This window comes from Lissotriton helveticus, chromosome 10 (genome assembly GCF_964261635.1).
Source record: "Lissotriton helveticus chromosome 10, aLisHel1.1, whole genome shotgun sequence".
Taxonomy (NCBI): Eukaryota; Metazoa; Chordata; class Amphibia; order Caudata; family Salamandridae; genus Lissotriton; species Lissotriton helveticus.
In genome coordinates this window covers 420401476-420425009 of record NC_136071.1, presented here as the reverse complement: position 1 = coordinate 420425009, position 23534 = coordinate 420401476, and the positions used below count along the sequence as shown (strand labels likewise).

General features: G+C 44.1%; 1 protein-coding gene across 2 annotated transcripts in view; it reads left to right on the top strand.

The window, feature by feature from the left end:
• Window positions 1-23534, top strand: part of SEC14L5 (SEC14 like lipid binding 5) — a 792673-nt gene that overhangs the window by 394240 nt on the left and 374899 nt on the right. The gene's annotated exons all lie outside the window — the stretch shown is intronic.

Here is a 23534-nt window from a genome sequence, read left to right as displayed (position 1 = left end):
TGACACAAGTGATCAGGCAGAAGGCGGAAATAGTCATGGTGACTCCGTGGTGGACGTCACAAGCTTGGTTCCCCAAGCTTCTGCAGTGGAGCTGCGACAGTCCGCGGATGCTTCCGGACTCGAAATGGTTATTGCAGGGCCCTCAGCAGGAGCAACACCCATTGCTGGTAGAGGGCAGGCTATCGCTGATGACATGGAGGCTTTCAGGGAGCAGTGGCAGTTGCCGGGAATTTCGAGCAAAACTGCCGAGTTCATCAGACAGGCGTGGGCGCCTTCCACCAGAAAGCGTTATTCCTCAGCCTGGAAGAGCTGGGTGGATTGGTGCGTGGGACGACACCTGGATCCCGTGGGGGCAGAGTTGTCCCAAGTTTTGAATTTTCTGACTGAAAAGGCAGGGGACGGCCTAGCGTACCGGTCAGTGAATAATTTCCGATCGGCAATCTCAGCGGGGCATACTCAGATAGACGGGAAACCGGTTGGTATGCATCCGATGGTATGTAAACTGTTAAAGGGCATCAGGGTTGCCAACCCACCCAAACCCAAGTATACCGGGTTGTGGGATGTATCCTTAGTACTAGACTTGTTCAACAGCTGGCCGGTCAATGCTCTTCTGTCTAGAAAGCAATTGTCGGCGAAATTGGCTATGTTGCTGTGTTTATCATCTTGCAGACGGTCTTCTGATGTGAGAGCGCTCGACGTTACAGGTAGAGTGTTTTCCCCGGAAGGGGTTTCTTTTCATATTACAGGTCGCACTAAAACTTTATCGAGACACATTTCATACAATGCTTTTCCTGCAAATGAAAAATTATGTGTGGTTCAGTGTTTGAAAACTTACGAGGAATGTACCAAGGCCTTGCGGCCGCAGGGTTGTACTCAATTGTTAATTGCTATTCAGAAACCCTTTAGACCTGTGGTAGCAGCCACTATAGCTAGATGGCTTCGATATGTGATGAATGAAGCTGGTGTGGATACACAGATCTTTGGTGCTCACTCTGTGAGAGGCGCTATGGCGTCAAAGACATATGGTTTGGGTTCAAGTATCCAGGATATCATGCGTTCTGCAGACTGGTCGTCTGAATCGACCTTTAAAACCTTTTATTATAAGCCGGTGGGAGATATCACTTCAGTTGTATTTACTCAGCGTTAAACTAGCATAATCTGAAGCCTCCGGTCCTGTAATAGAATCAAAAATTTGCTAGCATTCGCGACAAGAATTTTCAATTCTATTAAGGACACGGAGGCGAGGATTTTCCCACCCGGCTTCATGTACTGTATGTCATACGCTTACCCACCCAATTATTCAGTGGTTACGGTGGTGTTATCTCCTTTATTTCAGGAGCTGAGAAGAAGTCGGACTGAAAGACGATGGACGTCAAGATGTTAATCTGAAGTTCTTCTTCCATGTTGGAGGATTTGTTTTGGTTCAAGTTATGGACTTTTCGCCTCAAAGAAAGAGGATGTGAAATGCACGCAAGGGGTTCTTATGGACTGTGGGGGCGTGCCTATAACCATGGTGTTCATGGGAAATGTAGTAATTTATTGTTTACTGTGAAAATGTTGCATTTTCATTGGCTGCTGTGTTGATGCAGTAAAGTTTGAGAAGCATAATCCTCGCCTCCGTGTCCTTAATAGAATTGAAAATTCTTGTCGCGAATGCTAGCAAATTTTTGATTGGCCCATACTTATGCGACATGACGTCATACTGAGGTGCCTCTAGAAGGATTGGGAGTTGTAGTTCACCAACCCTGGTAGTAGTTCATGTGTATGTTCACTATAAGTCCGAAACGGCACAGCAATATAGCGCTGATTCTTGTCGCCTCAATTGGAGGAATTTCATTCGGGCATCCACAAACAAAATGAGACGGAATTAAGATAGAATTAACCAAGATCGTCACGACTAATTATCAGACCAGTACCTCGGACAATTAACTACCCATTGGCGTTAGTACCTGTGTATCAGTGATTTTACTGGTCACAGTGGGCAAGGGCCTATTTATCCACCTCATGTTTTATCTACTTAGTTAAATAAAGCATTCTCTCGCAGTGGTGGTAAGAAATGTATTTGTACTGGCTTAAAGTGATATGTAGTCCTTAATAGATTCGTATGACCCCTCATGGGATAGTCATCCTGGGTCAGACTAAATGTCTGTAAGTGCTGTCACTGCTGGAAACGATCATCCCAGGTGGCCAAAGGCCCAGCGGGCCCTAATGTATGAGATAAATGCTCCAAAATCTGCAAAGTATCAGAGACCAAGGTCATGTCCCGATGAGTGTGTTATAGTGACATCCATGGTATGTCTTCATTCAGTCCATTTTGTCCGTCTGGAGTCTGTGTACCCATTTTTGCTCCCGTCTGAATAGGAAAGTACTGACATCTGTTATGTGTGTTGGTATCAGAGGTTGCGAATATCTACCTGAAGCCAGAAGGCTTCCCAAATGATGTAGGGCGGCACAGGTTGGTTTCCTGATGGGAATTTCTCTTTGCACTAACAGGGTACCCTATGATTGATTTCGCTGTTCATTCCTCGCAGTAGAGATCACCTGATGACAGACACACACAGAAGTTTTTCTTTTCCACATTGACCCCTTGCTACTTTATAGTTGGTAGTTCTACTGCATCGCACAGCTTCTGAAGTGATCCTTATTAACTACGGCCCTGCCTTAGACCGCCTATCCACATAAATTGATGGTTGGATTACGCTTTCGTTGTCGGTTGCTGGCAGAATAGCCATTATTAAGATGGTTGTCTTGCCACACCTGCTTTATCTATTCTTGAATATTCCCAGTCCACTTACCACTTTGTTTTTTACAACACTTAGAGGCTTGTTGACTCGGATGGTTTGGGCTGGAGGACGGGCCCGGGTGGGGTTGTAGACACTCACAATGCATTTTTTTGTGGGCGGTTTTGGAGTACCAGACTTTTACTTGTATTATCTCATAGCGCAGGCACACTATGCCTATTTCTGGTACCACCCGAAGCGCGGCTGCAGTATATAAAGCCTGAGCACGCTCGGGCTCGCCCCTGCCCCCTCCCAGCTATTTTGCCGAAGGGTCTCTCAAGGACGCCAACAGAAATCAACACATTACAAACCACTTGTTGGGCCTGGGATAGACTCCATCAATATTTGAAGGCTGCCCGATTGTACTCCCCACACCTACCAATATCAAATAATCCGAGCATACCCCCGACCAGTGAAAGCCTAGTGCAGCATGCACTTGCACGCTGCCAAGTTTGGGTGATTGGGGATGCATTCAAAGAGGATCAGGTGTGCTCGATTGCAGACATGGTCGAGACCCGCGACATATCCACTCTGGACAAATTCCTAATACATAGGACAAGGGCCTCACTAGTTGCTGCACAGTGCCCTTCAGTGCTGGAACTGCAGGATTTCCCTCCATTATTCAAAATTGTTACATCGCCTGATAGCACGCGCTTGGTCTACAGACTGTACCATCTTGCCCAGACTCTTCGCCAAGGGGTGGGCGGGGAGCTCGGGCGGCTTGGTAGACTGATCTGGGGCATCCGCTGACAGACAAAATGTGGACTTACTTCTGCGAGCAAACTCGCTACATCTCCAACAAATACAGGCATAAATTGCTCCATTTTGAATACATACATAGGGCCTACGTCACCCCCAAGCTTCTGACTAAAATGGATCCCACTAGGCAGGCCAAATGCAGGAGGTGCGCAGCACCGCAGGCTTATTTTAGCTATCTAACGTGGAACTGTCACCAGGTCCTGATGTTTCTTGGAAGCAATTTTTGAGAAGCTGGCACTGATGGCGGCCTCCAAGCTATTACCCTCCCACTGTTAGCTTTACTGCTATCGTCTTATTGCTGGCCAAGAGACAAGTGTCCCTGCGCTGGCGGGGCCCTACACCCTGACTATGAAGGAATGGTTGAGAGACCTAATGTACTGCGACACCACTAGAGACCTCTATGCAACACTGACACCCCTCGCCTCTCGACCCAAAAACATCTGGCAACCACTCCGTACCTATCTGTTAACACATCCTGAACTCACAGACTGAAATGTCCTTTTTAGCGTTCTTCTCCAGAGATGCACCAGCTGGTACGTATGGTAACCCACACACATGGGGATTCTATGCTTATACAACCATGCATTAATGTTGTTGGGTTTTTTTTTGTTCGCTTTATTAGTGACTGACTGTGTATTTTCCACCAATATGTCACATGTTTTCTGGGAGAATGGACGTTATACCTCATCCTCTCTTAGGGCAAATGTGCTTTTTTGCTGTTGTATTTGAAATAAGCATATAACATTTTTTTTTAAAAGGGGGCGTTCAATGGGTGTTGCTGAGGGCGTTTCCAGCAACATCCATGGCTTTTTTGATACTGCCCCAGATTTACGAGATATTGTACCTCTGAGGCAAAACCAAAAACATATGCCTTCCCTAGGGAGGCATGCGGGAGGCACATCGAGGAGCAATATCTATATTTCTCCTTGTTTTTCCCTTTTCTATGTGTGCTGCATTATGCAGCACACTTAGAAAGAGGAAAAAGCCTCTTTTTGTACAGGAATGTTTCTGTACCTGCAAAAAAATGATCATCCCCGCAACGCAGGTACCCTCGCACTGTGGTGCAAAGGTGCCTGCGTTGGCACACAGCAGCCCATTGTGCACAAACTCAGAGGAAAAGGACAGGAATGAGCTGTATCCAATAGATACAGTGCACTCCTGCCCTTTTCTTTTGCCATAGGGCAGCGCAGCAGGAAGGCCTGAGGTGCTGAACTACTGCAAAACCTCATAAATGAGGCCCTGAGTACTTAAGTTTGTGGGATCCATTTTGGATGCCCTTGGTTTGTCTTACTACAAGTCGAGGATGAAGACAGCTTCCACAAACAGTGGAAATGTATTGTCTGTTTTCATGTTGCTGGAGTGAAGTGAGAAGGATGGGCAGGTTCACCTTTAAAAATTACATGAAGACTTTTGTTAGCAAAGGGCTCCTGATTAGTTCTTTCTGAACACTGCATATTGGTCGATGGTAGGGGTAAGGTGTGGGACTGCAATTTCTGTGTTATGCTCGGTGAGGATGTTTGTAGATGAAGCCGGCCTTTTGTCTGTCCCTGATTACTCTTTCATTAATGTTGTGGTTGCTCCTGTTTGGAGAATGACCCAATGCTACACGCTGTGATAAGCATCACTTTACACAATTACCATGTCTGAAGATCAACCTAAGAGAACCGCCCAAACCTTCCCACTTTTCTTGTTCCTAATTGGTTATGTTCAAGGAAGGGAGTGCTCCTCCGAGTACTCAAGGGAATGTTGTGCGACTACGGCTGGAATCTGCCTGATAGCCAGTCTCCCAGAGGTGAGGAGACATCACCTGAAATCTGCACTTTTTGATAGAGGAGGGCTGAGAGACTGCCAAATGCCTAAAGGACTCCCTGCTAGCTGATAGGGATTCTGCTTAGCTATGTGGGAGGAGAGACTGTTCAGGATATGAAGCCCAGTGCTTCCCTGGAGGAAGGGTCACACAGAGAAAGCTGACTTCCTGAGAGCAAAACCAGAATCAACTCATGTTGCATAGCATCTAGCAGAAGGTTCCTGACACACACCAGTAAAACTCTTCATGAATGCAATAGCCCAGGTGGGCCTGCAACTTCCTGGGAGAGCCAGAGCCAGACTGGAGAATTAAAATGAGCCCAGGCCAACATGCTCAAATCGACCTGTTCCCTTTGTCTCTTGGTGCAATCTTTCTCCTCCCATCCATTTTCTCTCTCTCCTTCTCACTCTTCTCTCTCTCTGATCACTTTCTATATGTAGTCCTCCTCCATCTCTTTCTCGCACTCTCTCTCTTGAAGCTTCCACTTCTCTGCTGCAATTAATCTTAGGGATCTGCAGAAAGTGGCAGAGGCATGAGAGGACCTTGGCTTTCAAAACTGGCTCCACTGGCTCCAGACCACAGAGGAAATGCCCGGAGGAATAAAAGGGCCGTACAACCTTGTGGTGAATGTGTCAGCCTGATTGGGGTGCAACTGCCTTCACGATTGTGTCAGTTCTTCTGAGGCTACAACTGCCATGATGAACATGTCAGTCTGGTCAAAGCTGCAGATGTCCTGGTGACCCTACATTCCCAATTGGGGCTGAAACTGCCCTGGTGATCGCATCAGACCAGTCAGGCCCATACCTACGATGGCCAATAACCCAAGAAGGTGCATCCATCTCCCTGGCTGGACTGGGCCACAGAGGCCAGGCCCACACCTCCTTCAGAACACCAAGGCTGTCAATGGATGCGGGAATGGACCTGGGCATCTATGTGAAAAGAGATGTGGGCCATGCTCAGCCTGCAACTTCTGAACACTGCTTCAAACGACTGTTGGTCTCCGCCTGCAGAGGAAAGACTAACCTGCCATAATCCACGCTAGTCGAGTATCAGAGACTCAGAAACTAACTTCCTACCCACTACACCACCAAGGATAAGAAAAATTGATGCCCATGAACTGATTATGCCCTTGATTTGGGGTTGCCAGAAGTTGGAAATGTGACTGACCCATTATTTTTAAGTCAAGTCAAATAGCTTTATTTCGATAACAAGTATCATAAAAGCATCAACATTCTTACAATTCATCAATAAAAATACGAATTATCTTTAAAACAGTAGTAATCAAAATGTGCAAATCCGTCAGAGCATTATTAGATTGGCATAATGCCATATCAATAGCAGTTACAAACTATATCAGACAGGTCCTTAATTCGAAAATAAAATTGATTTGGATCCTTCCTTGAATACTAAAATAGGACATTTACATTTAAAATAGTTATTTAAAGTGACGGTGCATTGTAATGTGGACAAGCTATTTGTGCTCAAATTAAAAATGGAATAAAACCATGATATTTCATCAAACCGCCTTGCGTAGGGATTTATGCCTGATTATCCAAATGCAGCTTAGATACTTAGCCACGCCACAAGCAAACAGAGTTCTTGGATCTGATTTCAAAATATGCAAAGCAGCACAATGGTCTGAAGTGCCCAGCTGTCTACAGATGGGTTTTAGCCATCTGGATCTTGCTGATTTGTATGCTTGGCATGCAAACATAAGATGGGCCACACTCTCTTTTGATGCCTCGCAGCAGGGACACCCCCCAATTGTCTGGTAGGGGGGCTCCACTTTGCAGTTAGTTCATGGACCAAAAGTGAGCCTACCCTGAACTGTATGTAAAGCGCCCAATCTCGTGGTGTCTGGATGAAATGGTAAAAATCTTCTGTAAACCTTCCTGCTTTGGGATTGCTGAGCTCCTGCATGTCAACCCAGGCCCAATAAAGTTTTTTAAGCTCACCCTTGCTGGGAGGTTTTTGACGTTCCCACGATTCCTTAAGGCCAAGGCTGATAAGTGATTTCTTAACATTATTTATCCAGCTGACTCTTTGATTACCATCTAGGTTCATTACCTCTGTGAGCACAGCGGCATAGTTAGAAAGTTCTGCAGTCCGGCGTAGGCGGGCCCAGAAAGAAAGTGGCCGCAGCCTAGCAATATCTCTAAATGAGAGTCTGCCCATATCACTCATCAGGGGTTTTAATTGTACATTGCAGGGAAGCATTACTAAGTCTCTCATAAACTTATGTTCAGATCTGCAGATTTCTTCTACATTGTCTAAACCCCATAGTTCGGCACCGTAAAGGGCCGCACTAACTGCCTTTGCAGCAAAAATCTTGAGAGCTGGGGCCACTGGTCTGCTCTGTGAAGAGCGATGTTCTCTACCTAGTGCCCCAACCGCACGTTTATGGTTCAAAAGCATTTTATCAATGTGAGGTCTCCATTGCATTTTTCCAGAGAGTCGAATACCAAGGTAATCAAACGTGTTAACTCTCTCCAGGTGGATCCCATCTACAGTGAGATTATCTCTAAATGGTCTATAGCGGTTAAATGTCATAAGCTTGGTCTTGGAAGTGTTAATGACCAGCCCGCTAGATTTACAGAAGATTTACAGAAGAGCTGAAATGTGTCCAGGAGTCTTTGTAACCCCACCGGAGATCAGCAGGGTATCATTTGCAAACAGGAGAGTGGGTACCCTATCTCCTGCCAAGGTTGGGGCCTCAGCTGATACCTCCTGGAGGAAGCCGACCACCCCATTCACGTATAAAGAGAACAGGGTGGGTGCATTAACACAGCCCTGGGGTACTCCCCTGCTTACTGGGATCCTGTCTGTTTTCTGTTCTTGGGACTCCCACGTCACTCGTGCATAATTGTCTTCTTGTAAACGAATCAACAGGTTGAGGATCAACAGGGGATCCCCATCTCACCCAGTATTCGCCACAGACATTCACAGGGGACCAGGTCAAAAACAGTCTTTAAGTCAATAAAGGCGAGATAAAGACTGCCATTGCCAATCACGACTACCTTCCAATAAAGGAGAAGCAGCCTGAATGCCTGGTCGACTGTCCCTGTGTTGGCCCTAAATCCCACTTGATATTGAGAGATGACGTCCTCGTCCTCCACCCAGCATTGGATTCTATGCCACAATACCCTGACAACTACTTTCTGGATAACATCAATCAAACTGATTGTTCGGTAGTTGGCAGGGTTCTCTCTAGCTCCCTTTTTAAAAATTGTTACCACCTTGGCACCCTTCCACGATTCAGGCACTGGGCATCCTTTAGCAATGGAATTGATAAAAACATGATATAACTTGCCCAGATGTGAGGATCTGTAAGAAGATCCCCCGGTAGACCATCTGGGCCCAAAGCTTTTGCTGGGACTATTCTCTTTATAGCCGCTTCTACTTCGTCGAGCGTGAAGAGGTCACAAGTATTTGCAATGAAACGGGTGCTTATTTGATCATATGGCCCTTCTTTGTGAATTACATCTGTCCCAGAATAAAGTTTCGCAAATGATCATACCAATCTTGGCTTGTGATATAATTGGGAATTAGATCAGGGTCATTTCTATCTGCCCGTCTGACAAGGTTTCAGAAAGAGCTGGCATCCCTAGCTATACTAGCGTCCTTTAGATCCTGCCAGTGGGACTCATCCCACTTCAGCTTTGCATAGAGCAGAGCTGCTTTATATTCCTTTCCAGTGGTTTGGATCAGAGGACACCTTTTGCTTTTGATTGCTAGAGCTAGGGCCTTTTTTATTTGTCTTCATTCCCTAGTGAACCATCTCTGACAGCTTTTTTTGCGCGCACTTGGTTTACTACAGTTATTTGCTTTATGGAAGAAGGACCCTATCTGATCTATCATTCTCATGTATGTTTCTGGGACCTTCTCCAGACCATCTACTCCTGTAGTTCAAGAGTATTCTTGCTCAGGACGTGCTTAATACCAGCCATTTTTGACTCTTGGGCAACAACTTTAGGCCATTTGAGGTACCTTCGACAGTTGGTGGGGAGCACTACTTTAGTTGGAAGGACCTACACTATGAGCAGGGCAAAGGGGAGACCAGGGGACCTTCATGGTCAGACAGAGTGGGTTATGATCACTATCGGTGGTAGGAACCACTTCCATGTCGATTATGATTCTCCAAAGTCTAATGTCCATTAAGATGTAATCATGCGAGAGGGGCAGCTGACTCTGTTGTATGTATTAGCCCCTATGGCATCTGATAAAGTTCTTCCGTTGGCAGCCCTCAGTCCGAATTCTAAGGTAAGTGCATTAAACTGAATTGTTACCTGAGACCATCTTTTAATAGGGGGTATATTTAAAAGTGGAACATCCCAACTTGTGTCATCCTCCTCTACCCCCAACATGTCCTCAGAGCTTAGAGTCTCAAAGGTGCAATTAAAGTCTCCAGCAACCATAACATAGGAGTCAGACGGGCAGCAAGATAGCTCTTGTTCCAATGACGTAACAATAGGCGAAGATTTGCCCCCCTGGGATCCCCCATATGTAGACGTTGAACAGCTCAAGAGTTTCACCTCCTCTGCTTCCCTTAATGGTACCCCTCATTATATCTGGGCTCGCACATCGATGTTCAATAATTTTACAGCCCATGGCAATATTCACCCAAATAATAAGGCCTCTCCAGGGTCGCCCTCTCCCCATAGTAGTAGCTGGTGTGAAAAAACAAGTGTAACACGACTTGTAGAGTGGGACTAGGCTCCATGTTTCCTGGAAAATACAGATGTCATGTCCCTCTATCAGATCGTTCCAGTCAAGCTGTAACAATTTACTTGGGGTTGGGGGCCCAAATGGGAGCTATATGGCATGGAAGGGTTTGATGAGTCAAAGGCATTGGGGCAGAGGATAAAACAGAAGTATCTTAGGATAGAGCAATACTTTCAGTGGAAATTGCAACCCCTTTTCCCCTCAAATTACAAACAGGATGGCTGCTATGAACAATAGATCCCGAACTATTTGATGGTTGTTCACGATCACTACGTGATTGCATAGTGTTAAGAGCACTTTGGTTATTAGCTAAAGGGATAGTTTGTGATTCCTGATGTGAATTGGAATCATATTGTAGTCAATCATTAGCTTCCAGTGAGGTCCCCCTCCTGTGGGCAACATTAACACACTATTCTGTGCCCTAGCAGCATAAATAGTTGGAAAGCACCTAAACTGAATGGCTGAAGAGTCCGGAGGGCAACTCCGGTACTCTAATGGCAAAAGATTTTCAGCAAGATCGGGCTTAGTCAGGGTAAGTTTGATGCTGTGCAAAGATTTATTATAGGATGTGCATCTCCGTGCCCTGACTATGTCTTCCCTTATCAATGAACGACAACCCCTGACATGGTGTATCCAGTGTATGGACTTGTTTTTCAAAGAGTCTTCATTTTCAAAGCCACCCAGTGAGTCAAGCTTAGGGACGTTGACCATGAAGACTGACCGTGCTTGCACATGTTGAAAACTGGATTGTTTACTCAATTGGGAGTGATCTTTAGTACACAAGCGTGTGGTCGTTAATGTATTATCAGATCTTCTATGGTTTGTAATAGCTTGGGGAGAAAGTTGTTTTTGCTGAATATTAGGCGTGTTAGCTTGAGGGGGTCCTGCCTGTCTGAGGATGGAAGCCGTGGAGGCCTGTCGGAGTGGGTCTATGGGAATGGGCGACGGACCATTGCTTGTTAGATCTCTTTTTTTTCGGGCAGTTATAAGTGTCCGATGTGGATGGGAATTGGGCGGCAAACAAGCTGCTGGAATGTACGTTGTATTTTTCAGAGCCAACAGGTTAACAGTGGCCACAAGCTCCTCAATTATAAACTTCATTGTACCTAATTCCACCCTGAGTGAATTAACAATCCGAAAAAGGGCTTGGGGCAATGAAGCACAGGCTTCATCTAGCTCAGTGGGACTCTCAATAGGACTCTGGATTAAAGGTTTGGGAATTGCTTCCCCAGAACAATCAGGCACATCAGCCACTGCTGTAAATCTGTTTGAGCAAATAATAGAAGGCTCAAAATGGCCTGCAGCATCATGGACTGAAGAATTAGGAGGGTGGGGAGGAATGGCTTCCAGCTTCCCCAATTTGGGTCCTAGTTGGGTGGCCTCGCTACAACCTGGGTTATCTTTGCGTGGGGGTTTGTGAAACATTGAGGGTACAATGGTTGGACGGAAGGGGATAGTACTCTTTTCGGGCAAAGAATTAATGTTATCCATGGGGGCTAACGACTCAGCTCCTAATATCCCTTCGAATTCTGTGATGAGGGTATCAATTCTGTCCATCACACAATTGTTAATGGCATTCTTAAGGGCTTCTCTTATCCTTTTCCCCTTTCCTGCCCCGTCAGTAGGACCATTTGCCCCCCCGTTCCCTCCATAGTTTTCCTTTTGCCCATATTTAGGCCTTCAGTAGATGCTTGGGGTCAATACTTACCTGTAGCCAATTCTCCAAAAGGAAAATCCTATGAACAATAAATCGAACACAAGGATTTCCAACTGTAAAGTTTGTAAAGTGTCTTTGGTCTTCAGGGGGGTTTTTCAAGGAAGAGAAAAAGAAAAAGAAAAAGAAGAGGGATTGCTAAAAATTGGCACAGTACCATGTTCAGTTACAAATAGCTCCACGTTGTTTGACCAAAAATTAAATGAAAGAGGAGTGGCCCTCCCCTGCCTCTTCCTGGTAATGGCGGGCAAGGACGGACCCGCCCTTGGCTCGTGCTTCACAAGGGCACGCCCACGCGCGGCCCTCGCTGCGGGAGGGCAGTGCAGTTTTTATGGCCCCTCCAGGCGCGATTACGGCATCGGGGGTGCAAGGGCGCAAGGACTGCTGGGGTTTGTAGTCAGGCTGTTCCCCTCATTACCTGCTGTGCTCAGAAAAGGCTGTTTCCCTCACTGCAGCAGCGGCGGCTGCAACAACAGTGTCCTGGTGATTTTGGCTGTCCCGCGCTGCGGGAGGGCAGTGCAGTTTTTATGGCACCTCCAGGCGCGATTATGGCGTTTGGGGCGCGAGGGCGCAAGGACTGCTGGGGTTTGTAGTCGGGCTGTTCACCTCATGGCCTGTGGTGCTCAGATTCAGACGTTTCCCTTATGGCAGCAGCGGCGGTTGCAACAACAGTGTCCTGGTGATTTTGGCTGTCCTGCACTGCGGGAGGGCAGTGCAAATTTTATGGCGCCTCCAGGCGCGACTACGGCGTCAGTGGCGCGAGGGGGCAAGGGCTACTGGGTTTGTAGTCGTGCCGTTCCCCTAACGGCCTGCGGTGCTCAGATTCAGCCTTTTCCCTCATGGCAGCAGCGGCGCTGCAACAACAGTGTCCCATTGATTTTGGCTGTCGCGCGCTGCGGGAGGGATGTGCAGTTTTTATGGCACCTCCAGCCGCGATTACGGCGTCAGGGGCGTGAGGGCACAAGGACTGCTGGGGTTTGGAGTCGGGCCGTTCCCCTCATGGCCTGCAGTGCTCAGATTCGGCCGCTCCCCTCACGGCAGCAGAGGCGGCTGCAACAACAGTGTCCCCATGATTTGGCTGGTTTTTAAGTAATTTCAGGGGGGATAGGCTAATCAAGTATCACCGGGAGAAACATGACCAAAATCACTGCCCTGTATACTGGATTGATTTGTGTGGTATTTAGTACTGTTATGTTATAGCAATTTCTAAAGCGCAGCAAATTCTCAGAGGTGTCATGGTGCTAGCTCTTTCATAAAAACCAGTGCATTATGCATAATTTTTTGAGTATTAAGGAGAATGAAGGGGAAGATCTTTTTAAGCATCCTAGGTGTGTAAAAGGGAGAGGGCGTAACTGCATTGACCTGCTAGCCGAGAGTATGTTTGTCATACAATATCAATACCAGATTTCTAAGCTTTCTTACTGGGGAGGTCCCCATTTCCTCCAGTCACCATGAAGGGGACCAAATAGTGTGATTGTTACCAAAAAGGATAACCTCATTTTTTCCAGGGTTCAAATCAAGTGGTTTAGGTGTATCCATTTTCCAATTGCTCCCATACAGTCAAGGAAATTTGCGCCTGTCCTATTACCAGAGGAGGTCATTGCTACCACAAATTTGGTATCATCAGCATAGGACGTGAGATCAAATGCAAAGGATCTTTTCAGGGCTGTCAGAGGTTTACTGTTAACATTTAACAAAGTAAGACTGAGTGAGAATCCCTGCGGAACCCCACATGGCAGAGAACAAGGCTTGGACAGAAATGGATCCAATGCCACCACTTGCCTTCTTTCAGATTGTAAAGATTTAAAAGAGCCAGGTCTGACCTATCGATATCGTCAGCCTGGAGATAGTCGACCAGAATCTTATGATCGACTGTATCAAAGTCTGACGATAAATCAAGAAGTACAAGCGCTGCACTGCCACCTCCATGCATTATCGTTCTAACCTCTTCTGTTGTCTTAAGCAAAGCTTTTTCAGTACTATGACTACTTCTAAACCCACATTGTGTGGTATCTAGCAGTTGATTGTCCTGCAAAAACAGTGCCAGTTGCTGATTCATAGCCTTTTCTATGACTTTCGCTAGTAGAAGTGGTCGAGAGATAGGCCAATAATGCATTAGGTATAAAATGTTATTCTCTAAAAGGAAAGACACTGGGCATTGAACTTATTGCATCTACTAGTTCATTGTTGGGTTTTGAGCTTTTGTCCTCCACACTACCTCCCTGAAAGGCCTGTGACTACTCACTCTTGCAAAGCAGTGAGTCAAGTGTGGAAATAATTTTTCTTGGCCAAGTTTGCAGAGCCTTGGTAGGTTGGACCCCAGGACATGAGGAGTGAATGACCCCTACTACCACGGTTGGGACACAGTAGCCCCTGTCTGACCTGTCACCGGCCCAATCAGGATCTGACAGTTCCTTGGAAAAGATTCCTTTCTGCTGAAATTATGTATATATTAATTCATTGTAAATTTTAAGAGAGAGATTTTGTTATCTTGTCTGCACAAGGTGCGACTTCCTCTATGGAACCATGATTGAGGTGATCTGCATTGACGTAGCACACACTTTACTCTCATGTTGTTATACATAATCACAGCAGTATCAGACCTGGATACTTAACAAGGGATGACTCCTGATGAAAATGTTCACAAACGTGAATTTCCAAAGCATTTTAGGCTGTGAGAAAGATGGAGGAAATGGATGTCCCTGGTATTTGGGGAATGGATGGAGTGCTTTAAACTGGCCATCCTGTAAATTGTATCACAGTAGGTCTCAATACCCAAGCAGACATTAATCAAGGGGGCATTCTGGAATGGTTATTGTTAGATGTGCTGGATTTGGTAAAGACTAATTGTTTTTGCATGTACACTAGATCGATCCTTTAAAGTGGTAACAATTAAAAGGGGGAAAAAGTGCTTATAATTGGGACTCCCTGTTTTCCGTTTTTACTGATTTTTACAGATAAATACAGACAGAAAACCGTTTATTTCCCTGTCTGTATTTATTTTTATGTGTGGATAAAAATGGAAATTGGGTTGTTTTTTGAGTGATTCTAAATGCTGTTAATCATGACTACCAGGCCAATAGCTCTGTCGATCGAAAGGTAAGGAAGGTAAATAAATGGAGGAATTTTAGAAAAGAGCCTAAAAATAGCAATCGATATACACAACCTTGATATTAAAAAGTGCATGTTTTCTTATAAGTTTTTTTGTTTTAGAAGACAAAGGTCCTAAGCAAATTAAGCAATGTTACAAAACCCTATAAGAGCACATTTTCTGATCTGAGTGTGTTTCTATCCCTGAAACCAGTCAGTCATTCAGGCATGAGTGCATATTTATCGGTCAAAAAATGTAGAATTATACTCATTTCGGATTTTGTTTTTCACAAAACCCAAACTAAATATGGATAGATACAGATAAATTTAGCAGAGATTTAATATGGATAAATACAGACGGAAATGTCTAATAAATAAATACCATAAAACCGGGAGCCCTACTTATAATATAGGAAACCCTAATAAATCCTCCCTTAGTGTAAACAAAATAATCAGGGTGCCCTACAAATGTTTCATGTATGAAATAACCCACTTTAGGGAGAAGAAAGAACTAAAATCAAATCCTCCTAATGCTAACTCCTTGCTTTAGATTTTCCAAAAAAGAATGGTTACTGTCACCAACTTCCAGTCACATGCTTCGTCATCCGGTACCTCCTTGCTAAGATGCATGTAGTAAAGACTTGCAGAGTGTATACACTCACTCAGTTGATACATAACAATGAAATCCATGAATAATATGGGTTCCTCTTGTGGTTCCTCTTGTAGGGGGATCCTGGTGGCTAAAAATACATAGAAGGTGTTCACCAAACGGAATATTTACTGTAGATTGCTTCCTTACATGAGTCAAAGCAGAAATCCTATAAGGGTGTGAAATTAAGTATTTTATCCTCATGCTCCACCCATTTTCCCATAGGCACAGAATGGGTAAAACCCTTTATCACAGCAGGCTGTTAGTGTAGTCAACCTATTTCTGTGATTATTTAAGCCATTAAATGGTCGGAGTTATTTGTCAGGACAAATCTCAGTCCGTAGTCATGAGATACCAGCAATGGGAGGAGGTGAGAAGGGGAGTGGGTGAAAAGGGGAGCAATAGTATCCAGACTTACCAGCGTGAAAGCCTGACCATGACATGTTAAGAAACAGAATTACAAATTCATTCACATGGTTCCCATATTAATCTCATCTCATATATTCCCTATGCCTTCACATGTGGTCTATCAAAATGTTTCGACTCATACAGAATCAATAACATGGCCTCAGATCAGTGCTGGATGTGGTCTATATTGCCTCCCACACACAACAAGAGTATCCCATCTCTGCACATCCTACACCTAGTGCCACTGCAAATCATGTCAGGAAAACTTCTCAGGTCTTACCAGTCATAGAATTATGATTCGCTGACTAAGAGGACCATAACTCTTCTAGTGGAGTGTTAGGGTTGTAATGGCAAATCATCTGCCAACTTAGTTAACGCCATTCATATTTGAGCCCTAGAGCATATTTCTTTACCCTCTTGTCATGTGCAGCTAACCCTGCTCCCTAAGTTGCTCTGTGGAAAGCAAATTAAGGTGTTTAAGGTCCATCTTTTCAGTCAGTGCCTCACTACTACTGTATGTGAGTGTGGTGTTTCATGCCCTTGTGTCATCATGGTGCTACATGCCATCCCGCTGTAGTGTCCTGAAACCTAGAATCGGGGGGTATGTGGTCTAGATATGCATGTTTGCAAAACCGATGAAGGATGGATGTACACCTGATAATCAAACAGAGCCTTGACCCCTGGGGCAGAGACATGTTGTCAAAATACATATGTAACCAAAACCCCTTGAGGGATGAAGGTCTATCATGAAAACCAGAACCAAAGTTGTTGGCTCATAGGAATGTTAAGAAAAATACTAATTAAAATTGGAAATCCTACCAAGAGAGTCATTATGTTAGTCCACGAGGTGCTGTTAGTTAAGGGGATGTCACTTCAGTCAGTCATTAGTAAAGAATTAGTTACGTTTGAGCATCGTAGGGGGCGCCAGAGGGCCGGCGAAGAAGATGGCCAACTGTTAACAGAGCTCTGGCGATCCTGAGCATTTTTACCTTCCTATTGCCTCTTTCAATCTGGGGGACTTAGTCTGCTTCCGATGCTTACTCTTCCAACTGGGTGCGCTTGGATCTGCTCTGAGTGTACTGCAGCATCACTCTCCCAGGTTATTGACACCGAGGGTCGCCATGTGTTGTGGCCTACTACAGTTGGGGGATGTGACAGACTTGCCTGCATTCTACCGGCACTCCGGGAGCTATCCTTGCATGCTGCTTCGCCTGCATTCATCCGGCACTCCGGGGTGCTGCATCATCCCACCATTGGCAGTTGCCCGCTGGGACAGTGTTCGCCTTTCGCTCTGCTCACCCCTATCAGGCCCTGGATCAGGGCCTGTCAGGGCTGATTACCACAGTCGTGTGGAAAGTCACCTTGTTGCCGGGTGGTTGTCTGGTGTTTGTAGGGTACCTCTGCTGCAGCCTTACAACTTTTGCCACATCCCACACTGCACAGGCTGAGTCTCGGATCTCTAATTTAGAAGACTCTCGGCAGGAAATGGAACATGGTCTGATGAAGTCTGTGCGAGAACTCAAGTTCATAAAAGCTAAAAACTAGGGGCCATATTATCAAGCAAGGGTGATACATTATCACCGCTTTTATCGGCAGGAAACTGTCAATAAAGCGGCGATAATGGGCTTGATAATATGCACTTGTGAATTCCCATAGAAGCCCAGGTTCTGATGTGAACATGGACTTCTATGGGAATTCACAAGGGCGTATTCTCAAGCCCATGGGTTTGCCTTAATAGAGATCGTAGCATGAAGTTTATGTTTGGGATGAGAAATAATCAGAAAAGTGTTCAGGATGACAGGTCTGTGGATGTCAGTGCATTCTATGGCACTTGTTGGCAAGATATGGGGAACCAACCCACCACCCTATGCATCAGTAGTACATCAATGACCTGCCTTGAAATAAGTAAGGGCTGATCTGCTATCAGCAATTTATAGAACCGCTCTTTATGCTTTACCACTGGCAATTGGGTTCCTGCCCAAAGCACTAAATCAGCTCAGGTATCCATCTCAGACACCCACTTACCCAGACAGATGCCCGCTTTCTTGCTACATCTATTCTCTTTCACTTGTTGAATACCTTATACTCTTCCTCCCAGGACATTCTCCTCAGGAGTCTAGAAGTTGCCACTGGAATCTCAAACCCAGTGTTTTGAGCCTTCCTGAATTACATGTCAAATTTAAGAACAGGCACAGACTTTGTGTGGCAAGACCTCACTCTGCATTCCAAACATGCCCAGATACCCTCACACCTCTCAGCCTCTCACCTCCCCTCCATATACATAAGCTGAATGGATGCAGACACATCAGTTAGGGATTTAAAACTCCAAACCAACTTTTATTCACCAGTAAGGGACCATCCCGGTCTAATACTGTAGTGGATTTGTATTAAGAGTTGTAGTGACGTTTTATTGGAATGTTTTATATGTAATGTTCTTTTACTACGTGCTTGGAGTGTGCTTCCCCGAGGATTCGATCAACTGTCCTCAGTCCTGATCGGGATCCTGGGGATCGCACTGCTCCACGCCGTGGCTGAGGATTTCTGCAAATAAAAGAAGATTTACTTTACTTAATCAACTTCAGTTTGTGGCAATCTTACTTACTACATTTGGCGATGCCTGGGAGTATCTTCAGCCACTTGCTGAAATTCCATGCAGCTAAGGTCACTCGATGCTGCTTTGGAGAGCCTACAGAAGGGACGGTAATCCTTCCTGTAAATGTTGCGCGTCATTCTGGATTTCCATCCGGAGATCTGGTAGGATCCTTTTGAATTTTCTGAGCGATTTGGGCTTGGTGGATCCTGTAGACCGTTGGCGGCTCGAGCGTACGCTCGCGCTGAGGCCAACGGTCTTGAGCAGCTAGTGCGATTACTCGTGCTGGAGTGGACGTCACAGACAGTGCGTAATTGGGTGCCAGTGTTGTCAGCTGACGTGCCGTGTAACGTGGTGACGCTACGCACGTTATGGAGCGGCCATCTTGATTTTGAAGGAAGCCTTTGGTTGCTATGGACAACGAACTACGGGTTAATTACGGAGATGCAGTTTACATTGGTTTCAGCTGTTGACGAGTCGCAGTGATGCGCACAGCCAAACATTGAATTGCTACTTTATTTCACATTTCTGCGTGTTTCGGTGATGCGCACACCTTTTTAATTGTTTTGTGATTTTATTAGCGGCTTGCCTAAAAAGATGGTTTTCAACATGGAGGCATTACTTTGTGCATCACGGTGATACGCACACCTTTCATTGAAGAATGTATCTGTTCCCTGGACAGCGAATTACAGTGATACTTTCATTTTACAATTCATTTTGTTCCTTTTAAGAAAGTTTATTTGTCATTTTTCGTTGTTTTATTTAGGCTTGCAATTATTTATTTATTAATATGACAGATATGGCAACAAATCAGCAAATTAATCAGCTCACTCAGCCACCACCATTTTTAGCAAAACTGGGAAAACCTGGTCTTCCCTGGTTAGAGTGGTTTGGTCTATTTGAAAACCATATTGTTGCAATTGATGCTACAGAGTATTTTCCCCAAAGAAAGGTTGCTTTCCTTTTTGGTAGTTTAGGTTTGGCTGCACAACGCATTTTTCAAAGTCTACCGCCTATTCCTCCTTCAGCTGGTCAGTCTGGGGATAGGCAGTGGAATGTTTACTTATAAGCTATTGAGAGGCTGAAAAAGCAATTTTCAGAGTCCCCTAACATTATGTTGGAAAGACATAAATTTTATAAACGCAAACAGGCGGAAGATGACAAAGTTGAAAAGTACATCTCAGCTTTATTAGTTTTAGCCACGACTTGCGGTTTTGGGCCTTTAGTTGATGACATTATTAGAGACCAATTTGTATTTAATTGTGCTTCACACAAAATCCAGGAGAGAATTTTAAGTTGTAAAAATCCTCCTCTCACGGAAGTGATTGACTTGGCCCTAAGTATTGAGAGATCGTCAATTTCTACGAAAGCTTTACAAGCAAGTGCTTAACGCAAAGTTAATATGGTTTATCACCCGGATAATGCTTCAGAGGAAAGCGTTCTTGCTGTGGGAGGAAAGGATAATTTCAAAAAGACAGTTCCTGGTCAAAAGAAAGGTCAAACTTTTTGCTATAGGTGTGGTTCGAAATATCACATTGGCAACTTTCCTAACTGTCCCACTTTCAGTAAACGATGTTCTAATTGCAAGAGGTTTGGCCATTTTCAGAAACTTTGCAAAGGTCAAAAAACAGTTCAATTAAACAATGTAAACACTGAGTTGGAGACTTGTTCAGAGTCTTTGGACAATTTACTGTTGACTTTGGATTATAAAGATGACCCTTTAGAAATCAAAGGTCCGTTTTGTGAAGCTTTAATTGATGGAATTCAGACTAAAGTGATGGCAGACTCTGGGTCTCCAATAACTATTCTTCGCGATTCTTATTTTTTTGAAAATTGGGGCATGGGAATTCCTTTATCTCCTCCAAACATCAATCCAAAGGCATTCGGTAAAAAGGACATCGACATGTTAGGATTTTTTTGTCCAAAGTGGAAGTACTAAGTCGTAATATAATTCCTAAAGTGTACGTGGCAATAAACGGGAAGAACATTGTTGGCTGGAAGGATCTAGCAAAGATGGGTCTGTATTTGTTACCAGGTGACGATAATCTCATTAAGGTGAAAGACGTTGAGGTACACGGTGTGGAGTATTCTGAAGTTGATTTTAAACCCTTACTTGAAGAATTTAAGGATGTGTTTAAAGATCAAGTGGGTTGTATTCAAAATTTTTAGCATAAAATTAGATTGATTCCTAATGCTCAACCAGTCATGCACAAGGTTAGGCCTGTACCCTTAAGTGTAAGGGAAGAGTTAAAGAAAATGCTGGATGATTTGTGTGCTCAAAACATTATCCAACCTCCAGAATCTTCATAATGGGTCGCCCAATTGTCGTAGCTCGCACAAAGTCTGGGGAAATTAGGCTCTGTGTGGATTTGAGGGTCTGAAGAAAAACATCCTGATTGATTGTCACCCCCTCCCCAAAATTCATGAACTTTTGGCAAATTTAGGGGGGGCTAAGTGGTTTTTCCTTACAGATTTGAAATCTGCATACCATCAAATTCCTCTGAATGTGGAGACTCAGGAACTAACGACGTTTGTTACACCTTTTGGTGCATATAAGTTCCTGAGACTTCCTTTCGGTCTGGCCTCTGCAGCTATTATTTTTCAGAGAATAATGGATTCTATGTTTAAAGGTATGGTGGGAGTACAAGCCTACTTAGATGACATTCTCATATTTTCAAAAAATTTTAATGAACATTTAGTTTTGTTGAGGAAGGTGTTATCCACTTTGGGATATATAATGGCATGACTGTAAGAGCTGATAAATGTAAATTTGGAGTAAAAGAATTGGATTATCTTGGTCATACGATTTCTGATAAAGGCATCAAACCTAAGTTTTTGGTCATCAGAGCGCTTAAGGAGGCTAGACCACCTAGTGATAAGGATGCTTTACGCTCCTTTTTAGGGCTAGCAGAATATTATGCTAGGTTTGTGAGTAAGTACGCTCAGGTGATGGAACCTCTTCGCTCTTTGCTCAAAAAGGGTCAAAGATTTATTTGGTCTGAAGAATTGAATGGTGTGTTTGAGAAGATAAAAGAGTTAGTTATTTCAGCTAAAGCTCTACATGCTTTCCGGAATGATTGTCCTTCCATAATCACTGTAGACGCTAGTATGAATGGTCTTGGAGCTGTTCTTAATCAGCGAGTGAATGGCAAAGAACAGACAGTGGCTTTTGCTTCAAGAGCTCTGAAATCTTTTGAGAAAAATTACAGTACGATAGAGCGGGAGACTTTAGCTTGTGTTTTGGGCCGCTCAAAAGTTCAAAATGTACATTTGGGGTCGTAAATTTGAAATGTTTACGGACCACAAACCTCTTTCATTCATTTTTAACAAGGTGTCCAGTAATAATTCTATGTCAGCTAGACTGACTCGGTTAGTGTCAAAGTTACAGGAGTACAATTTTGATATAAAACACATTCAAGGAGGAAAGAATTTTCGTGCAGACTGTCTGTCAAGAATGTTAATGGATAAAGATGACGAAGAAAACTTTGAGGAAGATGAAGTGGAATGTGTGGCTGTTTTGGATGCTGTGGAGAATTGTGGTTCATTTATTTCAGAAGCAGATTGGAGGAAAGCTTGTTCGGAGGATATGATTCTTTCAAAAGTGATAGAATTCTGTAGTGGTCATTGGCCGGAGATTAAAAACCTGTCTGGTGATTTAAAGAATTTTGCACTGGTTGCTGACGAACTTTGAGTGAATGATGGTTTTATTCTTAGAGGAGATAAATTTGTTCCCCTGTCTAGTCTGAGAAAAGTCATTGTCAAAATTGGTCATGAAGGTCACTTAGGGGTAACAAAAACCTGCATGAAGATTAAACAGCACTACTGGTGGCCTGGTCTAGAAACTCAAGTTAGGGGCTTAGTGGACGGTGGCGAAGAGTGTTTGCTCTCAGACAAACACTGGAAGCTTTCAAAATTGTCTTTACTGCCTACTGAGTTTCCAGAAAAACCTTGGGATAAGGTTGGTCTGGACTTTTCAAGGCCTTATCTTGTTCTTACAGAGGAATGTAGGTATCTGATTCTGGCTGTGGATTATCATTCTAAATGGATGTATTATAAATTTGTGGACTCTCCTAATACGGAAAATACAAGTGTTTTTTTGAAGTAACTGTTTTTGTTAGAAGGTGCACCTAGATGTTTAGTTACTGACAATGGGACACACTTTGTGTCTGGTAAAATATGTTCATTTTTGGAGTCTCAGGATGTTAAACATTTAAAAGTTGCAAGATATTCTCCTTCTTCTAACGGTTTAGTGGAACGTGGCAATAACATTCTTAAAGAAGGTATTCAAACAGCTATTGCAGCTGGTCTGGATGTTGGAGCATTTTTGGAGCAGAAGGTGTGGAATTATAATATATCTCCACATTGTACTACTGGTGTTACTCCTTTCGCGTTACTGAGGGGCAGGAAAGTAAATTCTGTGCTTTTGCCATCATGGTTGGATAATAAAGTGCCTGAAAATCCTGATGCAGTTGGCTTATCTGAGGTTGTTAAACAGAAACAGTCGGAGATGAAGAAAAGAACTGATAAGAAAAGTTCTGTTAATGATTTGGACATTTTCGAAGGGGACTGGGTGTTATTAAAAAAACCTTTTACAGTTAAAAAAGGTGAGTCTCAATTTTTGATCCTGTTCAGGTGTGTAAGGTTAGTAAAGGTGCTGTATTTCTGAACGGCAAGGGTAGGTGGAACAAGAGACAGGTGATCAAGTTGAGAAAGGATCAGGCAGCATTAATTAGAAATAAGAGAATAAGTAGGAGTTCTCATGATTTGGAGTGGACCTTTTGGTTCAAGACGGATGAATGCAATTTCATCTAATAATGATTCTGTTGGTCAAGGGATGAATGATTTTCCGGACAGATCTGTTCGAGGAGGTCGTAGTATTAAAATGCCTGCTAGGTTTGAGGATTTTATTACATATTGAATGTCATTTGTTTGTTACCTGTTTAGAATCTTCTTCAGTCTGATTATAAAAATATTTTTTTTTATTAAGGGGGAGCTGATGTAGTGGATTTGTATTA